The sequence below is a fragment of the Elephantulus edwardii genome, unplaced genomic scaffold, assembly GCF_000299155.1.
Source record: "Elephantulus edwardii isolate Elephantulus edwardi_28Jun2011 unplaced genomic scaffold, EleEdw1.0 scaffold00282, whole genome shotgun sequence".
NCBI lineage: Eukaryota > Metazoa > Chordata > Mammalia > Macroscelidea > Macroscelididae > Elephantulus > Elephantulus edwardii.
This window is the reverse complement of record NW_006400032.1, coordinates 3,065,660-3,071,985: the sequence shown is the minus strand read 5'-3', so window position 1 is coordinate 3,071,985 and position 6,326 is coordinate 3,065,660. Positions and strand designations below refer to the sequence as shown.

Here is a 6,326-nt window from a genome sequence, read left to right as displayed (position 1 = left end):
GTCAGCTATGAGTCAGTTCCAACTCAATGGCCCACAACAACAACAACAACAACCCACCACAGAACAGCACAAACATTCATCCTAGCCTCTTCAACCTGCTCTTCCTGACCTGGGCCCATGCCTCCTCCTTTCTGCCTCCTCGTTTCCTAATCTAACCACTTGTTTTTGGCAAACTGGGGAGTTTCTTCTCATGACCTCCTACAATTCTCTTACTCCTTTTCTACCTTTCAAGGAGTCACCATTGTCTTCTCTTTCCTTAAAATCACAGGCCTTTGCCTCAGTGACATTTTGTTGAACAGAAACATGTGGTATTGGCTGATAAAAGCTTCAGGTTTGACCATGGTCTAGGCATATTTCAGATATGGATTTGACTAAGATGTCTCTAAGAAGTGAACTGGGACCTCTGAGGGTCCTGGAAACAAGGAGTCCCAGAGCCCTGATTTCTAGAAAAGGGCAGTCTGCCTGGTAATGTGAGGGCAGGAGACTGACTCAGTATATGGGGATGAAAGTGGGTGTGGAAGCAACTTTATGTTCTCTTTGATATCCAATTTGCAAACTCTTTTGTTCCTCAACACATATAATTTTTTTAAAGCATGGGAGTGAAGAAATCTAAGTTTAAGAGCTTTAAGAATCTGCATTCTTAGTAAAGGTTTCTAAGGAACCAGGCTTTAAGGAAATGCAAGGCCATAAACTCATCATGGTATCTTGGGAGGGTCTGAGTTTGTCACCAGAGAACGTGCAGAGACACCTGAACAGAAACCTCTGAAGGAATACACATGGGATACGTGTCACCTCCACACACTCAGCAGGCTAGTAAGGAGTCGCACTGCCAACCCAAAGGCCGCTGGGAGGAAGACAGAGGCATAGTCTCCTCCTGGGCAATTTGCAGCCTCTGAAAACCCACTAGCAGGTGAGCCATGAGTAGGTTCTAACTAGTCAGCAAGTAACAACAGCACACCTTCAAAAAGAGCCTGTCTTCCTCAGTTAGGGAGGAGGTTAATTTCTTGCTGTTTCTGAAAGACGGCGAAGCTCACCATGTTTCCTTAACCTAGAACTGTTCTAAGGACGGGACTCGTAGTATCTCATTGAATCCTCACAAGCACCCTGCAATATTATCATCGCCATCATAAAGATGAGGAAATCGTGGCACAGAATAGCTGGGTAAGTAGCCCAAATCACCAATTCTGTAAACTCCGTAAACCTCCCATCCAGGCCGGCCATTCACCTACACCACTTGACTGCATCTTGACAGCTGCGCTCTGATTTGTGACCATCTGAGAGGTTTGGTTCGTGGGTTTCAATTAACCGTGTTGTAGGTCCCTGAGGAGTACCTTCCCGCGCTGCGCCCAGTCCAGGGGACAAGAGAGGCTCTAGGTTTCTGTTCTTTCCCAAAATTGTCCTCCACATCTCCAATTTCTAAGAGCTACCACAAAATGCCTCCCCTTCCCTCTCTCTCCTCCCACAACATAGGGAGGCTGGAGCTTTTAGCTTTAGGCTCCAGAGCAGAATCTTGAAGACGCAGGGCATTAAATACCGTGCCAAAGGTTAAAAAGGCTAGCCAATCGAAAAGAATAACACAGGATCCCCGCTCAACAAGTCTCGGGGTCCCTCGATCCGAGCGGATCGGCCTGGGGGCCCCAGCAGCGGGGCACAGCGCCCCCACGGGGCACTCCCCGGCACAGCCAAACTCCAAGTCATGCGCCCTGCGCAGAGCGCGCGCCCGGGTCGCCAGCCGGGGTGACCCGACCTCTCCCCTCAGAAGACCCGGCCAGCGCCGTCATCCCTCCGCCACGTACCCTGGCAGGACTGGCCCGGGGCGGGAGGGCAAAAAAAGGGTGCATGGAGCCACAGGGTCGAGGGCGCCCGCTGGGGCGCAGGCCTGAGGACACCACGCCGCGTGCGTCCGGGAACCCCCGACGCGGTCCGCGTGTCGGTCCTCGCGGCACCCAGGCGTGCAGAACCCCGGGGAAGGTGCGCCGCGCTCACCTGCAGCCGCTGGCGCCCACACCCGGGAAGCCTCGCTCCGGGGGCACAGCCACCCCTGGCTTTTCCGCTGGCCTCCTCGCTGCTCCGGGAGCCGCGGCTCTCGCCTGAGGATGGCTCGCGAGCGCGGAGGAAGGCACCCGAGTCGCCGCCGCTGCCTCGCCGCTGTCTCCTGCACCGGCGTCTCCAAGTCCCATCCCAGAGCGCTCCCCGCGCTCGCTCGCTGGCTGCCTGGGAGGCTCCGGCGCGGGCGGGCAGGCGGGCGGGCGCGGGAGGCGGCGCCGTGCGAGGGTGGGAGCCGGCCGGGCGGAAGCTGGGGTGTCCTCTTTGGGGAAGGGGCCGGCGCCGAGAGGGAGCGGCCGCGGGGCAGCCCCACCCTGCAGAGCAGCCCCTGGAACGGGGCGCCCTCGCCGTGTGTCCTAAAAGCCGCCTCCCTGGGGCTGGAATCAGAGCCCAGGGAATGAGAGCCGCAGGCTCAGAGAACAGTGAGGCTCTCGCGTCTTGGCTGCTTGACCCTCTTCTGGGGTCTATATTCCGAACTCATTGACCATGGGGTGCAGGGAGTGAAGAGAATTGGGGAAAACTGGTGACAAGTTTTAGGAGCTCTTTCGGCATGGCCCAGGGCACCAGAGCAGTGCTACTTCACACTAAACGCTCCCGAACCGGAGATCAGTGGGGTGGAGAAGGGGGTTAGGACGCCAGGCAGAGTGGAGACAAGATTCTTACCCTGAAGGAACAGCGAAAAGTCTAGTTCAGACAAGACTTCTGAAATTATGGGCAAAGCTATTAGCAACTTTGTAAGTGGTGCAAAGGTGGAAGTGGGGCTTAGAGTTTCCCACTAAGCCGTGGATTTAAAACAGAAAGATTGGCCAGTGGCAGCATCAGTGCCTGGCACTCCCCCTCGGTGTAACAGGCCAGGGCTGTCTCCTAATAAGGGCTCCACGCAATCTATCCCCAAACCGCTAACCCAGCGCGCCCAGCTCAGGTTTTAACAAGCTGTAGGGAGAGGCAGCAGAAACAACTCTTCCAAACCACCACCAGACGTGCCAGGGTCTGATCGCTTAGGTGCACTTGGCTGTCTTTAGGCTTTGTTTCATTAAGCTTTTTAACGATCATTTCTATTTGATGATTCGTTGTTGTGTAGCATGGAGTTGAAACCGACCCATAGCTGATGCCCTATGGGTTTTCAGAGGCAGTAAATCACACAGGAGGAGATTCTCTCTTTCTCCTGAGGAGTGGCTGGTGGATTTGAACCACTTACCTTTGAGTTGGCAATGCAATTCCTTACCACTAACACCACCAAAAACTAAGTTGTATCTGATTCAGGTCATGATCTTTTTTTATTTATTTTATTATTTTTTGTGTGTGTACAGTCAAATTGGATCTGACTGGTACAGGAGGAGATTGTCCCTCCTTCTCCAGCAGAGCATCTGGTGGATTTGAACTGCAAACTTCTTAGATTGAAGTGCAGCTTCCCGCCACTAGGCCACCAGAGCTCCCAGGGCATGATCTTTGCAATTACTTCCTATGTATCAGAGAGTTAGACAATGACAATCATTGCCTTTGAGTTGTGGTGCTGGAAAAGAGTCTTGAACATATCATGGACTGTCAAGTTTGTCTATCCTGGAAAGGGTGAAACCAGGCTGCTCCTTGGAGGCAAGGATTTTGAAGATCCGTCACACATACCTTGGGCATGTGGTCAGGATGGGCCAGTCCTTAGAGAAGGACATCATGCTTGAAAGGCTCAGATAGACAGTGCAGGAGAGGAAAACCCTGGATGAGATGGATTGACACAATAACTGGTGTAAGAGGGATAGATGTGTCAGAGATAGTGACACTGATACAGGACAGGGCAGGGCTCAGAGTTCTTATACACAGGGTCGCTATGTGGTGCATAAAACTTAATGGCACAGAACAACAAGAAGCCACCAGAGCTCCAGAGTTGATTTCTGAAATATGCATACACACCACACACAAAAGCACTTCTTCAGTAAACACAAAGAAGAAACCACCATCATTGTCCAGTCCAATTCACAGTGGCACAATAGGAACCCTCCATCATGGTCTCCATGGCTGTAAATCTTTATGGAAGCAGCCACATCTTTTTCCTCATGGACTTGAACTGCCCACCTTCTGGTTAGCAACCAAGCATTTAACAAGCATGTCACAATGACTCCTTTTAGGAAGTTTCAAGAACAGTTAATTATTGCATAAGGCAAAGGGTCAACATACCCAAAGTCAGGATACCATGAAAGAATCTTGGCTATGGTTCTCATCGCCTGCCCGTACCTTGGGCTCATGAGGCACTCCTGGTGGCCTGCACTCATCGGAAGAACTAGCTTTTTTGTACACTTTTGGGAGAGAGGAGATGGAAGGAAAAAAGCACAGGAAAGTCTTAAGGAAATGTTTGGTCTCTAAAGTCTTGGATCCCACCAAAGAAAATTCTTCCTGAAGCTGGGCCAGTGAAAATCCCCTAGGAACTTCGGAGTTATGGATTATGGAAACTCACATTTAAGAGGCACTGTTTTATTCCAAGACAACAGTGTGAAGGATATCAGAACAAGAGCAATCTTGAAACCCTTATACATTTTAAGGAAATTGTAGATTAGTTACTGATTCCTATATCTTTGGGATATGCCAACTAAAGTGAGTGGGTATTTTCCCCAAAGAAATTTTACCAGAATTCCTTAGAATTGGAAATCTCTGCAGGAAGCTTTTCTCCGGCCAGTTCGAATAGGTTAAGTTGTTCTACATCATAGGATGGATGAGGTTCTGGTCTCGCCAGAAAAACGTGAAGCGAAAGTGAGCTCCAACTCCTGAAATATCAGGTCAGAAAACAAATTCCCTTAAGTTCCCGGTTGCCTTCAAAGTGAACACAAGTTGATACCAATAAAGGCTGATGAAGAAAACCTGAATTTGAATTTCTTTTTTTTTTTTCCATAGAGGCCCTACTACACAGTGATTTTACAGAAAAGCTTATCCAAAAGTGTGGGTTTAAGATTTTCAGTTCTCGTGTAAGCAGACAAGAATGAGGGTGTGGAGTATCTAAGAATTCAGAGTTAGTTGAAACTGAGAGCTGTTTAATTACATCTTGATGGCTGTACTCCAGGGAGCTCTGGTGGTGCAGCCCGTAGCAAATTGCACTGCTAACCCAAAGGCCTCTTGTCTCTGGGTCAAATCCACCAGCAGTTCTACAGGAGAAAGATGATCCGTCTCCTGTTGCCAGCTACGGCCTCAGAATGTGGGTCCGAACCAACCACAGCACAGTGAGACAGTCTGTGTGAGAGTTACACTCTGGGTGTCAAAATGGTTAGTTGGGTGTCAACCAAAAGATTGGAGTTTGAGTCCACCCCAAAGACACCTAAATGAAAGGTCTGTGATCTCCTTCTGAAAAAAGCTGCCATTGAGAACCCCATAGTTTTCTATATCATAAAAAGAGAGATAAAGATATACATAGGGCAAGGTCTAAGAGGGGATCTTATCACGGAGCTTCCATACCCACCCAAGAGCAATTCTCATTCTTATCAATTAGAGAGCTTACCAGCTTGGGTCTTAGGACTCAAGGCTTTGATCAAGCCCACCACAGGGCCATTGTACATCATTCCTCATGAGGTCCAGGCAGCATTGAATCCCCAGACCTCACCATATGGCCATGCCAGATTACATCAGGGCATGTGAAGGTTAGTCATCCAGCTCTTTCCTCTTGTCTGATGGATGCTTGGTAGAGTCCAATTCCCAGAAACCCAGAACCTGTCCAATGCCCTCTGCTGCTGAGTCAATTCCAACGCCTAGGCACCCTCCAGGACAGGGCAGAACTGCCCAGTAGGGTTTCACAGGCTGTAAATCTCTATGGAAACTGTCTCATCATTCTCCTGTGGCAGACTCAAACCACAAATGCACTCAGTTATTGGGGCTACTTGGAACCTAAAACTAAAGGCCAGGGTGCTTTCTATACCTTGCACTTTCATTGCAGAGTCCTAGGAGTAATTCAGGAGTCCTGCGGAATGACGGGAAGCTCATTGTGCAGGACTGCCCTGCCCATTTCTAACATGCCTGACCCTCACTCACTGAATGTCCTTGTTCTTTTCTTTTCATTTTATTTATTTTGTTGTTGAGAGTCTATACAGTAAAACACACACCAATTTAACAGCTTCCACACCAATCATTTAGTGATTGTTATTGTTGTGTACCAGCAGGTTTTGGTTTTTTTATTTTTTTTTTTATTTTATAACTTTTTTTTAAAATTTTATTATTTTTGTGTGCGTGTACCGTCAAATCAGATCTGACTGGTACAGGAGGAGATTGCCCCTCCTTCCCCGGCAGAGCATCTGGTGGATTCGAAC

The 6,326-nt window shown here is 49.3% G+C and overlaps 1 pseudogene; it reads left to right on the top strand.

Annotated features, from left to right (window-relative positions):
- Positions 1 to 4,743: 4,743 nt before the first annotated feature.
- The window catches only part of LOC102849052, a 23,985-nt pseudogene continuing 22,402 nt past the window's right edge, over positions 4,744 to 6,326 (top strand).